Genomic DNA, 24,662 nt, shown 5'->3' on the forward strand with positions numbered 1-24,662 from the left:
GAAATGAAGTTTGGTGAAACAGACAGATGTTTTAGGTCCAGCTCTTAGAGACAATCAGAAATCAGAGAGAGGAAAAGCGTACTTTATTTTTGCTAATGTCTCACAATTCTCCAACAGGATTCTCTTCATGAGCTTTAGTGTCACTGTGTTTTGCTGCACAACAAACCACCTCAAAACTTACTGTTTAATTACCTCATGATACCTCTGCTCAGTGTGGTGAAAGGGGGCTCAACTGCACTGGAATCCCTCAATTTACTCACTTAATTAGTGGGGTTGACTGGAAGCTGAGGCTCAGCTGAAATCGCAGAGGCCCAGGCTCATCTCTCCTTGAGATGTTCTCAGGACTGACCATGGCCCATGCATGTGATCTCTCTGTGGCCCTGAGGAAGCTGGGCATCTTATACTGTGCCTCGGGGCTTCCAAAACCACAGAAGTGCCAACTGCCAAAGAGTCGCCACCTCTCGCCTCAGAACCGGCATGCTGTGAACTTCTGCTCATCTGTTTACTGTAGTAAGTCATGCAGACAGCCTGGACTCAGTGTGTGCGGGGGCTACACAAGGTCCCAGATATCAGGGAGCAGGGTCACTGGAGGCAACTTTGGCCACTAGTTTCCACGTGAGCTGATAGAATAAATACATTCCTTGTGGCAAACTGGCACCAGAGCACTAATGAAGCACATAGACCTTAATAACCATCAAGGTCAGGTCTCAAATAGCACCCACATCCACTTCCTCATCTCTATACTCCTTGCAGCTCCCCTAATCCAAGCATTTAGCACCTCTGACTTGGATAACTGCAAAGGCCTCTTCACTCTCTTCCTGCCTTTATTCTGAACTCTTTGAATCTGACTTCTACGTGACCACAGAGTTCATATATATATATATATATATATATATATATGAGAAGGAAATGGCAACCCACTCCAGTATTCTTGCCTGGGAAATCCCATGGACAGAGGAGCCTGGCGTGCTGCAGTTCATGGGGTCACAAAGAATTGGGCATGACTTACCGACTGAACAACAATAACAACAACAATAATAATAATAACATATAAAATTAGTTTGCTTCCTGCTCATCTTTGGATAATGAAGAACCATTAGAAATTGTAAAGGTCAAATGTTATATTAAGGATTACAAGGCAATGTACAGTTTTTCCCGGAGTTACTTCTAGTTTTCTCATTCACCCTTTTCTGCCACATACTCTAGATGTACATCAGCCACTTTAAAATAAAACCATTCATGCTAGTATTAAGCTCTTTCCTTAATGTGAACCTTTCCAGATACTGTCCTCTTTGGTCAGAATGGTTTTTCCCAAATACTTGTTTAAAACATTTATATGTACTCAACCTTTACAGCCCAGTTCAAGCAACATTATTTATTTTAAAAAATATAAATTTATTTATTTTAATTGGAGGTTAATTACTTTACAATATTGTATTGGTTTTGTCAAATCTTAATGGATAATATTGCTAATTTTTAATTATAAATATTCTTGAATCTGGTCCCCTCTTAAGATGGTTTGACAAGAATATTTGCTACTGAGGGCCATCGTATATTTATATTCATTCAAACTGTTTCCTATGAGGCATGAAGAGATTCCTTTTAGTCCACAAACAAAAGCATGGTCAGGTTCCCTTCTTTTCATTTAGCAAATATCTCCTTCACAGCACAAGACCCGGACATGGGCTATAGCAAATATGATGGTGTGAGTTGGGAAAGGGCAGCCTTCTCCAGTGGATGACTATTCTGTCTTGGTTTACATCCTTCTGTGTAAACTGCGGCAGGGCTCCTGATCTGCATGAAGACCAGGAAACTTTTAAAACATCCCCGAGTGCTGCTGCAAACCCCTTGCTCTTTTAGGGTGGGAGTGAAGCCTTCACCACCATAGCGTTCCTAGATTTGTCTTCATTTGGGAGTCCAAATCCAACATGCCTGAAAAGGAAGAGTTATCCCAATGATGTGCATTTCAAAGAGCTTTGTTAACTCATGGGATTTTCCTTTTCCATTACATCCTAAACCTGCTACTCCTTCTGTTTCTATATATAAAGTCATTGAGATACAGATTTACTTTTGACTTTAAAGAAGTTTTGAGATGTCTACCATTTATATAACTGCATGGCAACAGTTCAAAAATATTAAGGATCCTATAGTGAGTTAGAAGGTGGGCCCCAAAAGATACATTCACATCCTAATCCATGGAAACTGTGAATGTGAATTTATTTAACAAAGAAACTTTTCAAATGTAATTGAGAAAAGGGTATCAAAATCCAATCCTACTGGATTATCTTGGTGGGGCCTCAATCCAGTGACAAATGCCGTTTTAAGAGACACACAGGTGAGAAGACCTTGTGAGGTCTTCTCGATGGAGGAGGAGGTTGGAGGTATACAGTCACTAGCAAAGGAGGACCTGGAACCACCAGAAGCCAGAAGAGGCAAGGAAAGATTCTCTCCTCATTTGGAAGGAGTCTGTTCCTGCTGACACCTTGTTGTCAGACTTCTGACCTCCAGATTGTAGGGAACCAACTCTTGCTTTTTGGAGCCATCAAATTTGTGATAATTTGTAATGGTAGAACAAGGGCTACTGGGGCTCACACAGTTTTCCAAAGGTAACATTTCTAAATAGCTACAAGCAACTCCTGATTGTTTACATTCATGGAAGGGCATTTTATATTAAATTAAAGAGTAATTAATTAAATTACTCTTTGGGACATTTGCATTCAAATTCTCACATAAGTAAACATACACATTTATTTATCATTCAACAAATGTTTGAGTAACCACTATTTACCAAGTATTACTGGATCAGCAATTTTTGATCCAGTCACAGAGGGGCAGCATCTGCAAACATAGACACTCCCTGGGGAAGATGGGCGGGTAATAAGGTAGTAAGTCTGACTGCCTGTCTCAAATTGTAGTCACTTCTTTCTATTTTCTTTCCTAAAGGCAGTATAGACTACATTTCTGTAGGTCTGGAAGAAGCTGATACAAGGGAAATCCTTTTAGGAGCAGGCAGATTCAGCAACTCTTTCTGAAGAGGAAGAAAAGGGAGATGCTACTGTTAGCACCAGTGTTGATCTTATGGATACGAATATCACGTGAGTTTGATTCCTCCCAGAAAATTCAGCACAGAGGAATCTTATCTGCAGGAAACTGTAGGAGTGGGATTTTCTGACTGAGAGCCAGATGTTGAGAAATACATAACAACTAAAATGTGGGAGGGAGACAGAGGGAGTTGGCGGGGGAGACATGGAAAGAAGGAGAAAATACAGAAGAAGAATGAAAAAGACCATTATAGCTGAGAGAATAAACATCTAATCAGACTTTCTCTGTTACTTCTCATTGCTTTTCTGAACAGAAATGAATGGACAACAGATAAAGCATTTTCCTGAATTCTTGCTTCTGCAAGAAGGGGAGAACTTCACCACATACTGCAATTCCTCAAGCACGTTTTACAACTTGCAGTGGTATAAGCAGAGGCCTGGGGGCAGTCCTGTCCTCTTGATGATATTAGCTAAGGCTGGAGAAGGGAAGACGGAGCAGAGACTGACTGGTCGGCTTGGAGAGACCAGACAGCACAGCTCCCTGCACCTCGCTGCTGCCCAGCTCTCAGATGCAGGAACCTACTTCTGTGCAGAGGCACAGTGCTCTGGAAGCACCTGCTGTCTGTCCCCAAACCTCACTGTGGGCTCCAGCCGTCACTCCTCCTCATCTCTCCTCAGGGGCCAGAGAAAGCTGAAGTCATGATGTCTATGAAGAAATTGAATTTTAATTAAAAAAAATCCCCAAATTCAGTGTCATTGAAGAATTCTGGCAAACATTGAAGAGGAATTAGCATGAATTACACAGTTTCTTGCAGACAATAGGAAGAAAATAATTCTTCACTCATTTTATGAGGCTAATATTACCCTGATGCCAAAATCAGACAAAGACCATAAAGAACTGAAAACTACAGGGAAATATCTTTTATCTAGAAGATAGACCCAACTTTCTGAAAATATTTTAGCGAGTAAAATTCATTGATATGTAAAATGAGTAATATACCAAGCACAAATATAATTTCTTTCCAGGGTGCAAGACACTTAAATATTGAAAATCAATGGATATAATTCATCATATTAGCAGGGTAGAAAAGAAGAATCATTTCATCATTATTAATCTAGTCAGAAAAAAAGGATTTGCAAGAATTTGGTAGTCAGTTATGTTGAAAACTCTGAGAATCACAAGAATAGTGGGGAATTTCCTCTATAGCTAATGGTATTCTTACTAGTAAAAGACTATAATTTTCTCTAAGAAAGAGAAAAAAGCCAGAGTGTCTATTCTTGTCACTCTTTCGGTACAGTGCTAGATGTTGGAGCAAGTGCAATAAAGAAAGTAGATGTAACGATTTTATAGAGTTGAAAGAAGAAGTAAAACTGCAGCTATTTGCTGGTAACATGATTACCTATGTAGGAAATACAAAGAATATGCCCCTAAATTTATATTAGGGAAATGCAAATTAAAGCCACAAAGAGATACCACTTCACATATATCATAAGGGCTAAAATTAAAAATACCAACAATACCAAGTTCTGGCAAGGATGCAGAGAAGTTGGATCACTCATGCATTGCTGGTGGGTGAATGGCCCAGGCATTCTAGAAAACAGTCCAATAATTTAAAATACACTTAAATATTCACTTGCTGAATTCTTAATACTGGAAATCAACCAGTGGTCTTCACTGAATGAACAGATAAATATCCTGTAGCACATTCACATAATGAAATATTATTTATACATCTTTCTCAACTTCAAGTGGGTTATTTTGCAACAAATCATTTTAAGTTGAAACAATAGGAAGTCAAAAGTTCATTTAATATGGAAAGGAAATCTAAAAAGAGTGGAGATAAATATATACATGTAAAACTGAGTCACTTTGCTGCACTGCAGAAACTAACATTTTAAGCAACTATACTCCAATAAAAATCAATTAAAATTTAAAAAAAGAAAATCCATCTAATATATTTAACCTAGCTTCCCTTAAATGTGACCAATACTTGCATTAGCCTTCAGTGGGGAAAAAATCATCTCACACAGTCTATTTTATACTAAAATAATTGAAAATCTTATGCTATGTATTGAATACTGTCCTGAAAGTGAAAATCAGGATGGTTATATGGGTATGAAATGGCTGTAAATGTGTTAGTTGTTTACACTCATGATTTTGAGGCTGGCCAGGAGCTCAGCTCATTCTTGCTGCCCAGAATCACCAGGAAAACATAATACTATATGTTGCTAGCCTAGGAAAAGAAAATTTCAATATTCCAATATGGTTTGTACTGAAAGCATATCACTCTCTCACTACTGTAAAGTCAAAAATTCTAAACTGAATCATCATAAGTTGGGGACAGTCTGTAGTGATTAAAAGGAACAGACTATTGATATATGCAGTAGTCCAGATGGGTCTCAGGATGTTACGCTGAGTAAAAACATCAATCTCAGAGGCTACATGGTATATGATTACACTTATTGGATTATTATGACTGTATATGTAGTGTGATTCTACTTTTGCAGCATTCTCAACAGGACAAAATATAAAGATGAAAGGAGATCAGTAGTGACCTGGATTGTAAAGAATTGCAGGCCTCTGGAGGGTGTACAAAGAGGGTTTCTTTAGAGAGATGAAACAACTCTATGTCATGATTTTAATGGTGGTAACAAGAGCCTGCAGCCATGAAATTCAAAGACACTTACCCCTTGGAAGGAAAGTTATGACCAACCTAGATAGCATATTCAAAAGCAGAGACGTTACTTTGCCAACTAAGGTTAGTCTAGTCAAGGCTATGGTTTTTCCTGTGGTCATGTGTGGATGTGAGAGTTGGACTGTGAAGAAGGCTGAGCACTGAAGAATTGATGCTTTTGAACTGTGGTGTTGGAGAAGACTCTTGAGAGTCCCTTGGACTGCAAGGAGATCCAAGCAGTCCATTCTAAAGGAGATCAGCCCTGGGATTTCTTTCGAAGGAATGATGCTAAAACTGAAACTCCAGTACTTTGGCCACCTCATGCGAAGAGTTGACTCATTGGAAAAGACTCTGATTCTGGGAGGGATTGGGGGCAGGAGGAGAAGGGGACGATGAGGATGAGATGGCTGGATGGTATCACTGACTCGATGGATGTGAGTCTGAATGAACTCCAGGAGTTGGTGATGGACAGGGAGGCCTGGCAGGCTGCGATTCATGGGGTAGCAAAGAGTCAGAAACAAATGAGCAACTGAACTGAACAAGAGCCTATATATGTGATAAAGTTTCACAGTGCTATGCATCAAAACCAGGGTGCGTATTAAACTGAGGTATCAGATTGTGCCCTATATTTTAATAAAATTTTGACAATATAAATTTCCTGGTATGTATATGTAATTATTATATTAGCATATATATTTTAGAATATCAAACTGCTCTTCAGGCTGCTGCAAGGCTTTGTGGTCTCCTCTGCTTAGTTACAAACAATTATAAACCAGGACATCAGCAGATTTCAGGGATTTTCAAGGGTTGTAGAGATGAAGATGGTCTGCAAATTAAGTTCTTTAGGGTGATGAAATGATTCTGTATCTTAATTTTAGTAGTAGTAACAAGAACCTACAAAAGGGATAAATTTCACAGCTGTGCATAAAAAGGTAGATATAAAAACATGTGGTATATATAATAAAATGATACATATAATATAATGATCTATATAATATATGTATTATCATTCTGCTCCCCAGACTACTCTGGGCATTTGTGGTCTCCCCTGTTTCCTTGTAAATAATTAGAAACCAGGACATCAGCTGCCTGTCACTCAGAGCTGAAATGGGACAGAAGAGTAGATGGTTCAACTGCATATAAACTCTCCTCACTGCATCACTCATTAATGAGTTCTTTGACCTTAAATTTTAAGAACTGGCACTGTTTTGGAGACTGTGTCTATACTTCCTTTTCTACTTGCTTATTTGCTTTTGGTTCTTTTAAATTAATTCATTTATTAAGATGATGAAACTAAGTGGAAGACTGAGAGACACACACTTCATGATCATGCACAGTAACAACACTTCAGTCATCGGCCTCTGTGGTCTTGACATTGACTAAGTGTTTGAACAGGACTGAAAAAGACCAGTTTCACTCAGTCCCAAGAAGGGAAATGCCAAAGATTGTTCAAACTATTATTCAATTGTGCTCATTTCACATGTAAGTAAGGTTATGCTTAAAGTCTTTTAAGCTAGCTTTCAGCAGTGTGTGAACCAAGAACTTCCAGATGTACAGGCTGGATTTCAAAGAGGAAGAGGAACCAGAGATCAAGTTGCTAACATTCATTGGATCATGGAGAAAGCAAAGGAATTCCAGAAAAGCATCTAGTTCTACTTCATTGACTATGCTGAAAACTTTGTGTGGATAACAACAAACTGTGGAACATTCTTAAAGTGATGGAAATACCAGCCCACCTCACTTGTCTCCTGAGAAACCTGGATGCAGGTCAAGAAGCATTAGAACCAGACATGGAATAACGGACTGGTTCCAAATCGGGAAAGGAGTCTTTCGAGGCTGTATATTGTCAGCCTGCTTATTTAACTCATATGCTGAGTACAACATGTGAAATGCTGGGCTGGATGAATCACAAGCTGGAATCAAGATTGCTGGGAGAAATATCAAAAACCTCAGATATGCAGAAGATACCACTCTAATGGGAGAAAATGAAGAGGAACTGAAAGGGCTTTTTGATGAGTGTGAAAGAGGAGAGTGAAAAAGCTGCCTTGAAACTCAACATTCAAAAATCTAAGACCATGGCATCTGGTCCCATCACTTCATGGCAGATAGAAGGGGAAAAAGTAGAAGCAATGACAGATGTTACTTTCTTGGGCTCCAAAATCCCTAGGATGGTGACTGAAGCCGTGAAATTGAAAGATGCTTGCCCCGTGAAAGAAAAGATATGACAAGCAGGTGGGCTATGTCGCTTCAGTTGTGTCCGGCTCTGCATCCCTATGAACCGTAGCCCTCCAGGCTCCTCTGTCCATGAGATTTCCCAGGCAAGAATGCTGGAGTGGGTTGCCATGCCCTCCTCCAGGGGATCTTCCTGACCCAGGGATTGAACCCACATCTCTTATGTCTCCTGAAGTTGCAGGCAAGTTCTTAACCACTAGTGCCACCTAGGAAGCTTAAGATGACATATTAAAAAGCATACACATCACGTTGCTGACAAAGGTCTGTATAGTCAAAGCTATGGTTTTTTCCAGTAGTCATGTGTGGTGTAAGTGTAGGACTATAACTAAGGCTTAAAGCTGAAGAATTGATACTTTTGAACTGTGGTGCTGGAGAAGTCTCTGGAGAATCCCTTGGACTGCAAGGAAGACAAACCAGTCAGTCATAATAGAAATCAACTGTGAATATTCACTGGAAAGACTAATGTTGAAGCTAAAACTCCAATACTTTGGCCACCTGATGCAAAAAGCCAATTCATTGAAAAAGACCTTGATGATGGGAAAGATTGAAGGCGAAAGGAGAAGGGAGAGGCAGAGGATGAGATGATTAGATAGCATCATTGACTCAGTGGACATGAATTAGAGCAACTTTGGGAGATATTGAAGCACAGTGTGGCCTGGTGTGCTGCAGCCCATGGGGTCACAAAGAGTTGGACACAACTTAGCAACTGAACAACAACAACAACAAAGTGTTTGAAACTTGTAGATACAACTTCTGTAGGAGAGCATTACAGCATTATGTCACAGAAATATCTGGCATACTTATCTTGAATTTATTTTACAGAGACAAAAGTAATGAGCCACTAACAAGTGAGACTGAACACTTTAGACCAACTACAGAAAATGTGACATCAGGGCAATTCTAGGATACATGATCTAATAAATACAATTCTACTTGTGGAGGGGACAGGACTGAATATCCTGATCTTCCTCAAAGTTTAATAAATGAGACTTAATTTCAAATTTCAAAAGAATATTTTATTCCTGTTACAATTTCATTCAAAATTTAAAACTGAATAGACTCTGAAAGTCAGATGGATTGATTTTTTGTCATTTATGGTGAAGATGAAAGTGAAACAGGAGAGTGAAAAAGTTGGCTTAAAGCTCAACATTCAGAAAACGAAGAACATGGCATGCGGTCCCATCACTTCATGGGAAATAGATGGGGAAACAGTGGAAACAGTGTCAGACTTTATTTTTTTGGGCTCCAAAATCACTGCAGATGGTGACTGCAACCATGAAATTAAAAGACACTTACTCCTTGGAAGAAAAGTTATGACCAACCTAGATAGCATATTCAAAAGCAGAGACATTACTTTGTCGACTAAAGTCCATCTAGTCAAGACTATGGCTTTTCCTGTGGTCATGTATGGATGTGAGAGTTGGACTGTGAAGAAGGCTGAGCGCCAAAGAATTGATGCTTTTGAACTGTGGTGTTGGAGAAGACTCTTGAGAGTCCCTTGGACTGCAAGGAGATCCTGCCAGTCCATTCTGAAGGAGATCAGCCCTGGGATTTCTTTGGAAGGACTGATGCTAGAGCTGAAACTCCAGTACTTTGGCCACTTCATGCGAAGAGTTGACTCATTGGAAAGGACTCTGATACTGGGAGGGATTGGGGGCAGGAGGAGAAGGGGACAACAGAGAATGAGATGGCTGGATGGCATCACTGACTCAATGGACATAAGCTGAGTGATCTCCGGGAGTTGGTGATGGACAGGGAGGCCTGGCGTGCTGTGATTCATGGGGTTGCAAAGAGTTGGACACGACTGAGCGACTGAACTGAACTGAACTTCATTTATTGAAAAACCTAACTAGAGTCATAGAACTCATAGAAAAAGAGATACAATAATTATTTTGAATAAAATTTCCATTCACCAGGAAGCCTAAGATCTGCAAGTTTTCTTAAAGAGTCATTAGATTCTGGATGGAGAAAAGTATAGGCTAAATAAATGACCAGTTCATAGATAACAGAACATTTCAAAGGCTATAGTAAATTATATTTTAAATCAGCTGGAAAAACCATTTTGCTGAATAATTATTGATGTATGTCAACTTGCTTAATATTCAGTTCCCCTCAGCTCAAATTTTAATACTGATGCTTTCTTTGATGCCTTGTTTCAGGATCTGCCTAGTTTAATGACCAGGGAAAAACAAGCAGACAAAGTAAAGGTTTGTGGTGAGCCAGACTTTTTCCCATGTGTGCACAGACCACGTGGTCTATGAACATGACAACCCCCACTTCCTGTTCTGGGGAGTCACACAGGTATCGGGTAGTATGTATATGTGCTGCCAGGCACTCAAAGACACTGAACTCTCAGCTTCAGGCAGAACTAAGCACATTTGTTCAGGGAAATCCATGCCTCATGCCACTCTCCAGTCTGCTCTGGGTGTTCCTGGCCTTCACCTTCTCTGGTAGGGATGCGTTCAAATGTGGGTGCGAGTGTTCAGGGTGAAAGGCCTGCACACAGGCACGTGGAGCTTCACAGGGACTTGTGAAGGAAACGAGGATTGGAGAAAAGCAAGCATCTTAGGATTTAATTTTTTGGTCTTTGAGTCCTAAATAACTCCTACACTATTTTATTCACTGCTTTATCTTTGTTTTCTGATTTTTTTTCCCCACAGCATCTGGTGTGGCCCAGAAAGTTACTCAAAACCAGCCAGATATATCCAGCCAAGTGGGGCAACCCATTGCCCTGAATTGTTGGTATGAAACAAGCTGGAGCTATTACTACCTTGTTTGGTACAAGCAACTTCCCAGTGGACAGATGACTTACCTTATTCAACAGTATTCAGGATACAGCAATGCAAGGAACGGCCGCTACTCTGTAAACTTTAAGAAAGCAGATAAATCCATCAGCCTCATCATTTCATCCTTACAGCTGGAAGATTCTGCAAAGTACTTCTGTGCTCTCTGTGACTCACAGTGCTTGAAGTAATAGGAAAAGCTGTACAAAAACCCAGAGCTTGATAAGAGAGAGCCTCCCTGCTGTAGGACCCCAGCTGAAATGCACACAGACCCCAGACAAGAAATGATAGTCCTGTGGTTGTTTAAGTTGTGGTCTGGATCAGAAGATTTAATTCTAGATAAAGGCTCCTTCTATGTCATTGGAAACAGGTGTCCAGAGTAACTTTCTACTAATACATTCTCCTCTTGAATTTTTTTCTCCATGTAATATACTGAATTGCTTTTCTTTCTTTTTTTTTTTTTTTAGTTTATTTCTAAGTCAACCATACAGAACATGTGTAAAGTTGTCTAGATTATCCCATAATACTTTAAACTGGCAGTTTTACTTAATCACAACCTGGGTTTAGTTGTGTGGAGTCACCATCAAAACCATGTCCTTAGTCATTTCCTCTTAGACTTTGTGTCAGGGCACAATCAGAAAAGCAGAACCACGGGTGATGTGGAATAAGAGATAAGTTATAAGGACTAAATCTCAGGCAATGGCTAGAGCTGGTGGACAAGTCTGTACAAAGCTGTTGTTTTTATATCTGATGTTGAGCCTGAATTCACTTTCAGTGAGCTTAGAGTAACATTTGTAAAGGAAAGTTTGGTGAGGACGAAAGCATGGACAAACTGTGACACATAAAGTCGTACTTGAACTGTGAGGGCACCTGGAACCCACAAAGACTTGTCTGTCTCACCTCCTTCAGTCTCACAATACTGGGTGACCTTGAAGAGAAGCGGCTGTCATTTGCCATCATGCTACACGCACACTTGGCCCAAGACAAAGAAGATGAGGAGGACATCTAATGGGAAGTGGACGAGTTGTGAGTCACCAACAAGATGAGCTAGTTCATCAGCAGCAATGTGTAGAAAAAGCATTTGCCCAAATCCAGTAGTCTACCATGGTGAAAACTCTAAGAAACACAGGAATAATGGAGAGTTTCCTCAACAGCTCTTCGTATGTTTACTGGTAAAGGACTGTATTTTTCCCTAAGGAAGGGAACAAAGGGAGAATATCCACTTTAATCACTCTCCTTCAGCACAGTGCTGCATGTTGTAGTCAGTGCAGTAAAGCAAGTAAATATATAAACAACCTTTTAAGCCAGAAAGGCAGTCAAATTACCACTATTTTCTATCTATGTAGAAAATCTCAAATATACCCTCCAAAACTCCTACAACTAGTTAGTTGGGGTTCAGAAGGTCTCAGGATATACAAGGTAAACACAAAATCAAATGCATTTCTATATACTAGCAATAAACATGTGGATATATAAATTAATAATATAATGCTGTTTACAATGGCTCAAAAAAGACCCTAAATTCTTAGGCATAAATCTAAGAAAACATGTACAGAACTTATACACAGAAAGCTACAAAACACGGCTACTTCCAAAAAATACAAATAGCCAATTATTCTAGCTATTATCCTTGAAAGACCAACTTTCCCCCCATGGAGCTGCATAGGCATCTTTAAAAATGAAAGTGAAAGTCACTCAGTCATGTCCAACTCTTCACAACCCCATGGACTGTAGCCTGCCAGGCTCCTCTATCAATGGAACTTCCCAGGCAAGAATACTGGAGTGGGTTGCCATTTCCATCTCTAGGGGATCTTCCCAACTGAGGGGTATTTTCCACATGTACAAACGTGTAATGTGTAAATAAAAATAATCCACTTGGTTGTCAGGCAGACTCTTTACCACAGAGCCACCTGGGAGGCAAGGTTACTTGCTATAGATATAACAATTTTATCTTCTATTTCATATAACATTTTTACCTTTAGTTGACATAACTACCCAGCATCAAATCCAGAGCTAGGGTTAACTGGGTTAAGAAAAATGTGAATACAGGGAATTAATTATTCTCTGAAATGGCCAGAACAGAGCTAGGTACTTGTCAATATGACAACAGATTCAATTCAAAAGCCAAATAGACAGTACCAACCTCTTGTTTGTGGTTTTGAAAACACTATTTCATTGATCAGCCTTAGGAAATGGTCTTTCCTGATATCAGTGTCTGTAGGCGGCAAGGACTGGTCACCACTGAGTACCAGGCCTTGATTTATGTTAGTTACCCCAGACCTCAGAAGTGAGGACTTTTCTCATCTCCCTAAAATGATCTGTGATTTTTTTTTCTCCCAAATCAAAACTATGCTAGAGTTACTGAAGAGGAATCAAGAAGAGGACTTGCATACCTTATGTTAAGTTAGTTCCCAAGCATTTAATAAATGAGACTTTAATTGCATTTTCTATTGCTTTTGCTAGAATCTAGAAATAAAATTGATTTTTGTGTTTGGTGACTGTATCAATTCACTAACATGTTCTAGTTCTTACAGTTTGTTTAGAGGTACTTTGTATTTTCTACATGTATAAACTTATGATCTATAAATTTAAGTAGTTTTGCTTCTCCTTTTCAAACTTAATACATCTTATTTCCTTTCCTGGTTTGATCCCATGCCCTCCATTAGGACAGTGAATAGAAGTAGTGATAGTCTACCTGTCTTGTTTGTGATCCTATTTGGAATAACATTGACTTTGATATTTTCAATGATACTCTTTATTAGATTTGGGAATTTCTCTTTTATTTTTGGATTGTTGGGAGTATTCATCATAGTTACTCCCATAACTCCCATCATACATACATACAAAAAAGACGTTACCCTTATAGCAAATTCTCTTGATTATTTGAAAGTAAATTAAGTACATAATTTTGGTTTTCATCAAGCAAAGGAAGATAACCTTACCTCATATGGTCAAGATATAATCTTCTAAAATGAAAAATTCTGAAAAGAGGCAATAGGCTAGAAAACTTATTTTTAGATTCTCCATATATTTTTGGTTTTCAGTATTATTTAAAATAACACTTTGAAGTGTTTTGTACCATTCTAAAAAATAAAGTCAAAGAAAGCAACAAACAAAATGTTCATGCTAGTTTTCTTGTGCCTTTTGCTAATATAATAAAATAATATATTCTTACATAGCTTAAATGAATTCACTTTCATTTGTTCCTATATTTTCAGTAGTAGTGGGTGTTGACCTGTGTGTGCATGTGATCCGCCAAAAAGAGGCTCTCAAAGAATATTTGTGATTATTTGTTAAATGAATGAAGTGTGATTACCATGATATTTATTTCCATATCATTAGTTAAATTTTCCTCCATCCTAGAGTTGGGATGTTTGTTATCTGTTCTTGAATTTTGTCCACAAATATAACCCTCTATTTATCCTGTTGGAATCTTGTGTTTAATTTGACTTCCATAGGATGGAAAGATGGCTTTTAGAATAATTTCAAGAGTTGCTCAGCATAATTTGTTTCACTAAGTTCATGAATAACAAATCATCTACTCATTCAGAAAACAGATAACTCTTGAGTGCTTTATATATAGCAATCTCTCTTTATAAACATTCAGTTCAGTGCAGTTCAGTCGCTCAGTCATGTCCAACTCTGCGACCCCATGAATCACAGCACGCCAGGCCTCTCTGTCCATCATCATCTCCCGGAGTTCATTCAAACTCACATCCATCGAATTGGTGATGCCATCCAGCCATCTCATCCTCTGTCATCCCCTTTTCCTCCTGCCTCCAATCCCTCCCAGCATCAGAGTCTTTTCCAATGAGTCAACTCTTCGCATGAGGTGGCCAAAGTACTGGACTTTCAGCTTTAACATCATTGCTTCCAAAGAACACCCAGGGCTGATCTCCTTTAGAATGGACTGGTTGGATTTCCTTGTAGTCCAAGGGACTCACAAGAGTGTTCTCCAACACCACAGTTCAAAAGCATCAATTCTTCAGTGCTCAGCTTTCTTCACAGTCCAACTCTCACATCCATACATGACCACAGGAAAAACCATAGCCTTGACTAGATGGACCGTTTTTGGCAAAGTAATGTCTCTGCTTTTGAATATGCTATCTAGGTTGGTCATAACTTTCCTTCCAAGGAGTAAGCGTCTTTTAATTTCATGGTTGCAGTCACCATCTGCAGTGATTTTGGAGCCCAGAAAAATAAAGTCTGACACTGTTTCCACTGTTTCCCCATCTATTTCCCATGAAGTGATGGGACCAGATGCCATGATCTTTGTTTTCTGAATGTTGAGCTTTAAGCCAACTTTTTCACTCTCCTCTTTCACTTTCATCAATAGGCTTTTTAATTCCTCTTCACTTTCTGCCATAAAGGTAGTGCCATCTGCATATCTGAGGTTATTGATATTTCTCCCGGCAATCTTGATTCCAGCTTGTGTTTCTTCCAGCCCAGCATTTCTCACGATGTGCTCTGCATATAAGTTAAATAAGCAGGGTGACAATATACAGCCTTGACATACTCCTTTTCCTATTTGGAACCAGTCTGTTGTTCCATGCCCAGTTCTAACTGTTGCTTCCTGACCTGCATATAGGTTTCTCAAGAGGCAGGTCAGGTGGTCTGGTATTCCTATCTCTTTCAGAATTTTCCACAGTTTATTGTGATCCACACAGTCAAAGACTTTGGCATAGTCAATAAAGCAGAAATGGATGTTTTTCTGGAACTCTCTTGCTTTTTCCATGATCCAGCGGATGTTGGCAATTTGATCTCTGGTTCCTCTGCCTTTTCTAAAACCAGCTTCAACATCTGGAAGTTCACGGTTCACATATTGCTGAAGCCTGGCTTGGAGAATTTTGAGCATTAGTTTACTATCATGTGAGATGAGTGCAACAGTGTGGTAGTTTGAGCATTCTTTGGCATTGCCTTTCTTTGGGATTGGAATGAAAACTGACCTTTTCCAGTCCTGTGGCCACTGCTGAGTTTTCCAAATTTGCTGGCATAGTGAGTGCAGCACTTTCACAGCATCATCTTCCAGGATTAAAAGAGCTCAACTGGAATTCCATCACCTCCACTAGCTTTGTTCATAGTGATGCTTTCTAACGCTCACTTGACTTCACATTCCAGGATGTCTGGCTCTAGGTGAGTGATCATACCATCGTGATTATCTTGGTTTATCTTACAAACATTGAATAACCATAAAATATGGGAAGGTTAAAGACAAAAGGAAAACTACAAAGAAGCGGACAACTGAGGATCATAATGGGGTATGACAAAATAAAGGAGCCAAAAATAATTAAAATCTTCTGTGGAGCGTATAGAACACAGAAAACACAGCCGAGTACAGAGGCAGTGCAACTGCGATGGGTGTGTCTCAGTCGCGTCCAGCTCTCGGGACACCATGGACTGTAGCCCACCAGGCTCCTCTGTCCATGGATTTACCCAGGCAAGAATACTGGAGTGGGGAGCCATTTCCTTTACCAGAGGATATTCCTGATCCAGGGATCGAACCCCATTGCCTACATTGCAGGTGGATTCTTTACCGGCTGAGCCACCAGGGATATTTACCTTTCAATATGTGGAACTTTTCAAAAGGTTGAGTTCTGGTGGGAGTTTAGCTCTGCAGTTTATTTATTCAGTCACAAGAGGGAGCTGCTTCATTTGGAAACAGTGGTCCTTTCTGGCTATAAAGGAAAGGAAACAAGTTTTCCATCGATGTTCCACAGAAAAGTGAAGAAAAATGACAGATTTTCATTGTCTTTAGATAAACTGATTTTATAATCCTTTGTTAAGTGCGTGTGGTCAAGGATTCAGGGAGTCATAGCCTTGTAGCCTTAACCTTTTCCATGTACCTCCCTAAACATTGCTTTCCCATTTCCCACCCCTGTTAACTCTTCCCTTCCCGATTCCTTACGCTCTTTTCTCTTCACTCCTCTTTTTCTGCCAGGATCACCCACCTCCACCCTTGTCCTCCCCAGATAGTTTGCTTTCCCTTCTGTCTTTTCTGTCTCTGCATCCTTGGTGTCTCTCTGTCTCAGCATCTTTGGTGCAGAGCACCTACAAACATGGGCACAGAGGGCATAAGGATGAAGGACCATTGTTCAAGGAGGATGAGGAAAATACCGTCCGTGTCATCAGTTACTATATGAAGAACCGATGCATTGAGAAATGTCTTCCTAGATGGAGACAGATGCATGATTCCAAGGACCTTTTCAGGACGCTGAGTTCCAATGTCCAAGCTCAAGATGTTTAGCTTTTTGTCTCAATGTTACTAATATTTCCTGTCCCTCAGAACAACCACAGCCTACTTTGAAATCTCACATACATTTACTAGAACATGGATGGGAATTTTCATCTCTTTACAATATAGAGCTCGGTAAATCTTTCTGAGATTAAACAATATTTTCCACAAGCTTCACGGAGCATCAGAAAATTTCTTTGAAGAAGAAATGATAGGACACAGGTTCTGGATAGACACACCATTGTGATTGGTGTTCCTTTTCCAGAGCCAGACTTTAAACTTCACAAAAATATCAGTCAGTACCCTGTGAGTTGGGAACGTCTCACCTTCTTTGCAAGATGAGACTAAAACAGGGCAGAAAGACCTAGACAGGGAACTGCTTGATCATTGGCTGACAGATCCTGGCGACAACACACTGCAATGGATACCTGCACTGGTTGTAAGTCTCTAACAGCAGCAGTTGCTTCTGTTCTCTGGAAACAAGCCCAGGAGCAGACACAAGTGTGAGCTCTCAGCCCACAGTCCTGGTTTGTCCTTGAAATATGAGGCTGTTGATTAGAGTAACTGTTTTTCTGACCTTTGGTAAGTGTTCTACGTCTATAAGGGATGACTTTGAGGCCAAGGAACCGTGAAGGGTCATTTACTCTCTGCTCCTCTCCCTGTGTTTTATTCAGCATTGTAGCAATGGAATCGAGAACAGATGTATGCATTTGCTAGGGAGCACAAACTTCCATATGACAGATTAATTCATAGACATGATCCAAAAGAGACCTTAGTAATAAGCAGGTTGGAAGAACTCTCTGGGGTTACTGAGCCAAGGACCCCAGGATAAAGCCTACAGACTTCTCAGATTCTTGCCATGTGTCTTTGGTCCCTATATAATAAGCACCAATAATATTTCTTAGGACACAGATAAAAACATTGGAGCAGGGGATAGGTCCAGACAGTTTGGGGAGTGTTGTGTCCTTGATCCACAGAATTAGACTGATTTGTCGTCAGGGGATAATTTCATTTTCTTGACCCTTTAGGGACTGTGACTGGTGCTAAGACCACTCAGCCCAGCTCCATGGATTGTGCTGAAGAAGAGGATGTAACCCTGTCTTGTAGCCACTCTACCATTGGTGGAAATGACTATATACATTGGTATCGGCAAAATCCCAATCAGAGCCCACAGTATGTCATTCATGGCTTACGAGGCACAGTGAACAGCAGCATGGCCTCTCTGCACATAGCTTCAGACAGAAAGTCCAGCACCTTGTCCTGCCCCAGGTCACCCTGAGAGACGCCGCTGTGTACTACTGTGTCCTGAGAGAGGCACACGGGGACAGACGGGGCTGCACCTGTGCAGTATCTCTGGTGGGAAGATGGTGGGGAGGGATAGAGTTGGGGGAGCAGTCACAAGAGCAAACCTAGAGTCATCTGGAAGGAGAGTTAGAAGAGCAGTAAGACATGAGGTAAATGAAGGGAAGGGAAATGGAAGAAGATGGATAAAGAAAAGAAGAGAAAGGGGACAGGAAAGAAGTGCTCCATTGGTTGATGTGGCTATGAATGATAAGGAAATTAAGAATCATGATTTTAACACAGGAATAAAGTGAAGAGGTATTAATGTTTTCATGGCTCCTCCTCGTGTCAATAAAATGTTGGTTTCAGTGTGTTAAAGATGAAAAGATAAGGAAAACACAAATAATTCTCCTGTTCCAAAGCTTCTTTCATTTGGATGCAGGACAAATCCATACTCAGAAATGCTTGTTATTACAGTTGTTTCACTTGCAGACTGATTTCACTCAGAGGAAAATCTGAAATGTTATTTTGTTACTACTCTAGAACACACATGTTTATGATAAAAAAATTTTTTAAGAAAACAAAAATTAAGTGAATATTTATTTTTAATCTGTCTAGAAGTTCTGCCTCTATAAAGAGTTTTCATCATATTTTATATTCTCTAAGCAGCACATAGATCCATCTCATCATAAAGTCTCAGGCAGAGCAAAAGCGAAGGCTCATAGCTGTATCTCCTTCATTCCACCAAATGAAGGAGATTCCTCCCATTGTCCTTTTCTGAAAGTTTAATGTATATCATATCAGCCTGTTTATTTCAATTACATATATTTTTTCACAGTTCCCCAGGTGAAAGGTTTCCCTGATGAAAGGCTTCCCCTTGATGAAAAAGGAGAGTGGAAAACTTGGCTTAAAACTCATCATCCAAAAAACTAAGATCATGGCATCCAGTCCCATCACTTCATGGCAAATAAATGGGGAAACAATGAAACAGTGAGAGACTTTATTTTGGGTGGCTCCAAAATCACTGCAAATGGTGACTGCAGTCATGAAATTAAAAGACGCTTGCTCCTTGGAAGAAAAGCTATGACCAACCTAGACAGCATATTCAAAAGCAGTGACATTACTTTGGTGACAAAGGTCTGTCTAGTCAAAGCTATGGTTTTTCCAATAGTCATGTATGGGTGTGAGAGTTGGACTATAAAGAAAGCTGAGCACTGAAGAATTGATGCTTTTGAACTGCGGTGTTGGATAAGACTTTTGAGAGTCCCTTGGACTGCAAGGAAATCAAACCAGTCCATCCTAAAGGAAATCAGTCCTGAATATTCATTGGAAGGATTGATGCCGAAGCTGAAGCTCCAGTACTTTGGCCACCTGATGTGAAGAACTGACTCATTTGAAAAGACCCTGATGCTGGGAAAGATTGAAGGTAGGAGGAGAACGAAATGACAGAGGATGAGATGGTTGAATGGCATCGCTAACTCAATGGACATGAGTTTGAGCAAGCTCCAGAAGTTGGTGATGGACAGGGAAGCTTGGCCTGCTGCAGTCCATGGGGTTGCAAAGAGTCGGACACGACTGAGCCACTGAACTAAATTGAACCCCAGGTGGTGCAGTGATAGAGAATCTGCCTGCCAATGCAGTAGACACAACAGAGGCAGGTTCAATTCCTGGGTCAGGAAGATCCCCTGGAGTAGGAAATGGAAACCCACTCCAGTATACTTGCCTGAGAAATTCCATGGACAGAAGAGCCTAAGCGGCTGATCTAGTGGGTCGCAAAGAGTTGGACACAATTGAACACACACTCACATATCTTTGCACATCACATTTATACACATACATACACATGTACACACACACAGGTCAAACAATTTGCCATTACATTGAATTTATTTGGATATTTTACACTGTGCCTTTTAATTTTCATTTAATAATGTCCTGGAGCTCTTTCTACAGTTGAAACAAAGTAGAGTGACCCACTACATTCTTTCTGATGCTTATTTAGTACTTTGAAACATTTTATCATTAAATTAATTAATAATTAATTAATTTTTAACTCATTAATGATTAATTGTTTCTTATTCTTTGCTATCATAAAGAATGTTGTCTTACACATCTTTGTAGAATCACTTTGGCATGTACATGAAAAATTTAGTTAGATATATAAATTAGATACTAGAAAATTTGATTAGATGTTCAATAAAGGGCACACTTAAAATTTTTGGAGAAGTGGCATTTTGCCCTCTATGTGCTGTAAACAGTCATACTTCAACAGAGTAAGAAGACATATCTTGCATCCTCCACAAATAGGAAATTACCTGTATTTTTTATTTTAACAATCCAAGTATACTTTATCTATACACAATGTGCATGTATGCTAAGTCGTTTCACTCATATCTGACTCTTTGTGACCCTCTGGACTGTATCCTGACTGTCTCTCTGTCCGTGGAATTCTAGGCAAGAATACTTAAGTGGGTTGCCTTGCCCTACTCCAGGGGATCTTCCCAACCCTGGGATTGAACCCATGTCTTTTATATCTCTTGCACTGGCAGGCAGGTTCTTTACCACTGGTGCCACCTGGGAAGCCCCAATATAAGAAGAGGCTTTTTATTAATCAAATTGGTTCACTACTTTAGGATTGACAAGCACTGTGCTTTCTTGGGCACATTGCTGAATCATCATATGCATTTTTTTTTTTACATTTTCATTGACTTGTAGTTGTGAAAACACATTGACTGTATCAACTGATGTCTAAATGAATATTTTTTTTTTGTTATTCCTTTTTGCAAAGTTTTAGGAGAATTCCTTGCATCTTTCCAGGGGACTCTATCTAGCTACATGCAATCATAATCTTTCAAACTATCTGGTGTCAACCACCTTATGACAAACACAATAATTACAAATTTTAATAAAACAAGCAGAAATTTAAGCTATTTATCACAATCTATGAAGAATGTCAGAGATAAAGGGAAGTTTGTATTGGAATGAACTGAAGTTCACAGGAAGAGGCTAACAAAATAGTTGGGGACCAATTTCACATTTAATAATGATAGAAATGGGGAATAGAAAAAGGAAGAAAAGAAAAGACAGAGGGTGGGAAGAAGGAAAGAAAAAAGGTAAATAGGAAGGAAAAATTTAATGAGTCCATGAATAAATAAGGATTTTGGAATATATTCTTGTCTTCATTATGAGATCCCATGTGATGTCCTTTGAGTCTTCTTGTATTTTTATAGAAGATCTAACTCATGCCCTCTATATTTTACTGCATCCCTAGCAATTATCAGTAAAATGTTCAGCCAAGAATATTTCTTTATTCAATAAATGTTTATTGAGCAGCTACTATTCGTCAGGTACTATGTTGATTACTGAGAACACTTCAATAAACGAAACAGACTGAAAGATATATTTTAGGAAAAGCAAAGTGAGGAAATAAGCAAGTGAGCTCTAATGCTATGAAGAGGAGGAAATGAGGGAAAAGGTGACTGAACGTGTCATGGAGGGATGTGCTGACCTTTGGAAAGTGCTGGAGCAGCTCTCATTGTACTTTCCAAGACTTGAGGACAAGCATCTGTTGCCTTAGACTGCACTTACAGAATCCAAACAATTTTCAAAGTACGATAAACATAGCCGTTTACATTTCTGTACACATCCTACACACCAGGACAAAGTTCTAAGTTTTTTTGAATATCCAAGAATACACTGTGAATGATGCCACATTGAGGATTCTAATGTTTCACAAACTCCATCTGTTAGGCACATCTGAGAGACTGATTCTAAGTTAGAAGAATACCCAATTCATTCTATCAGAATTGCATGAAATGTGCAACATACTAAGTGATTTCAAATTGACTTGGCCCCAAAGTAGATAAAATGTAAGACGGTTATAAGAAACACGTAACAAGTGTATACACACACAGCACATGGAGAAGACAATTCCCTGAACACAAAGAAAAGAACAATTCTGAAAACAATCCATTGGGATAGCCAAAATTTACTGATTTATGACATCTTCATAGAGACTTGAGCACCGGTTGCTCTGGTTTTGGCCACATTCCCCTGTATTAGGACCTTTGAAGGCACATTTAATTTTACCCCTGGTTGACTCCTTACAGAGTGGAATGATTCACCAAGGAGTCTGACCTGTTTAATTTTCTACACTGACCTAACTACCTCTTACCATCCCACACTACTTTCTACTTTGCCCTCTAAATCCTCACTCTATTGAAAATAAACATTCAGTAGCCCCTGTAAAAATTCCTTCCACATATCCTAACTGAAACCTGACTGCTTGTAATAGAGCTCTTTCGCTTGTGGTTACTTCTGGTCCTCCCTCATCTAAAACGCTTCAGGAGACAGAGGGAAGATGGCGGAGGAATAGGACGGGGAGACCACTTTCTCCCTCACAAATTCATTAAAAGAACATTTCAACGCTGAGTAAATTCCACAAGACAACTTCTGAATGCCGGCAGAAGACATCAGGCACCCAGTAAAGCAGATCATTGTCTTCAAAAACAGGTAGGAAAAAATATAAAAGATGAAAAAAGAGACAAAGGAGTTAGGGAGGGAGCTCCATCCTGGGAAGGAAGTCCCATCCTGGGAAGGAAGTCCCGTCCCAGGAAGGGAATCTTAAGAAGAGAGGTTTCCAAACACCAAGAAACACTTTTGCTGCCGAGTCTGTGGTGAGCCTTGGAAGCACAGAGGACAACATAAGAGGAAGGAAAAATAAATAAATAATTAAAACCAACAGATTACGAGCCCAACAGTAACTCCCCCAGCGGAGAAGCAGTGCAGATGCCTGCATCCACCACTAGCATGTGGGGGCTGGGCAGGGAGGTGCAGGAGGCCCGGGCTGCAGTGCTTTTTAAGAACCAGGCTGGAACGCCCCATGCATAACCAGAATGAACTAACTTGGGCTAGCAAACCAGACTGTGGGATAGCTACCACGCAAAAAGCTCGAACATAAGACACCACCAGGACCATGCACAGAACAAAGGATGGAACAGAAATAGCCAGCTGCAGGTCATCCCTCTCTGGTGACAGGCAGGCAGAGCTATAAGGGCTGGAAGAGGGCAATCGCAGCCCAAGAGAGACATTACCTACCAAAATGCAAGCAGGCTTCTTTGCTAACTAAGATATCTGGGGGTTCTGGACAGTCATCATCCGCCTGAGAAGGGACGCCAGCGGTACACCCAGAAAACTGAGCAGCAGAGATGGGAAAGGTGATAAGTCACAGCAACTGCACTCGCCAAACACCTGAGCTACTCGGACCTGGGAGGCCCAACCGAATCTGCGCCTCTGAGGGCTACCTGAGCGCCAAATCTGAGTGGCTTAGACCGGGGAGGTGCATGCAGCTTAGGGCCGGCCTCAGAAGGTTCCCGGTGGAGCAACGTAGAGCCTGAGCGTTGTGCACTGCGAGCAGGAGCAGGCCTAGTGGGGCTGAGACACTGTGAGCACATGCCAGTGTTATTTGTTTGCAGCATCCCTCCCTCCCCACAGTGTGACTGAACAAGTGCGCCTTAAAAAAAAAAAAAGTGTCCACCACCACCCCCGCTCTGTGTCAGGGCAGAAATCAGACACTGAAGAGACCAGCAAACAGAAGAAGTTAAACAGAGGGAACCGCCTTGGAAGTGACCCCACACTGCCCACAACACCAGAGAAAGGACCAGATATATTTTTACTATTTTTATGATCATTCTTTTTTGTTGTTGTTGATGTTGTTGTGTGATTATTTTTTCTTTTCTTTTTCTTCTTTTTTTTTAAACTTTAAAAAATTTTTAAGTCCTCTATTTCTCCTTTAATTTTAATTTTTATAACATACTACTACTTTTCAAAAAAAAAATAAAGACCTATTTTTAAAGCAAATACCATATATAGTCTTTTTGTGGTTGTTGTTTTTTAATAATTCTTGTGGCTTTTATTTTTTCTTCTTCTTCTTCTTCTCTTTAATATTGTATTTTAGAAAATCCAACCTCTACTCTAGATGTTTAATCTTTGCTTTTTGGTATTTGTTGTCAATTTTGTACATTTAAAAACCCAATCTTCAGTACCCAGTTTTACCTGAGAGTGAGATTACTGGCCTGACCACTTTCTCCTCCACTGGACTCTCCTGTTTTCCACCAGGTGGCCTCTGTCTCCTCCCTCCCCCTTCTCTTTCTCTACCCAACTCTGTGAATCTCTGTGTGTTCCACACGATGGAGAACACTTAGGGAACTGGTTACTGGCTGGATCTGTCTCTCTCCTTTTCATTTCCCCATTTTATCCTCCTGGCCACCTCTGTCTACTTCCCCCCTCTCCTCTTCCCTGTATAACTCCATGAACACCTCTGAGCGGTCCAGACTGTGGAGTGCATATAAGGAAATGATTACTGGCTAGCTTGCTCTCTCCTCTTTTGATCACACCTCATCTCATTCCAGTCACCTCT

At 40.1% G+C, this 24,662-nt stretch overlaps 1 pseudogene; it reads left to right on the forward strand.

Moving 5' to 3' along the window:
• The first annotated feature begins 350 nt into the window (after positions 1-350).
• Positions 351-24,662, forward strand: part of LOC138096996 (uncharacterized) — a 59,955-nt pseudogene continuing 35,643 nt past the window's right edge.

This window comes from Capricornis sumatraensis, chromosome 2 (assembly GCF_032405125.1).
Source record: "Capricornis sumatraensis isolate serow.1 chromosome 2, serow.2, whole genome shotgun sequence".
NCBI classification, from domain to species: domain Eukaryota; kingdom Metazoa; phylum Chordata; class Mammalia; order Artiodactyla; family Bovidae; genus Capricornis; species Capricornis sumatraensis.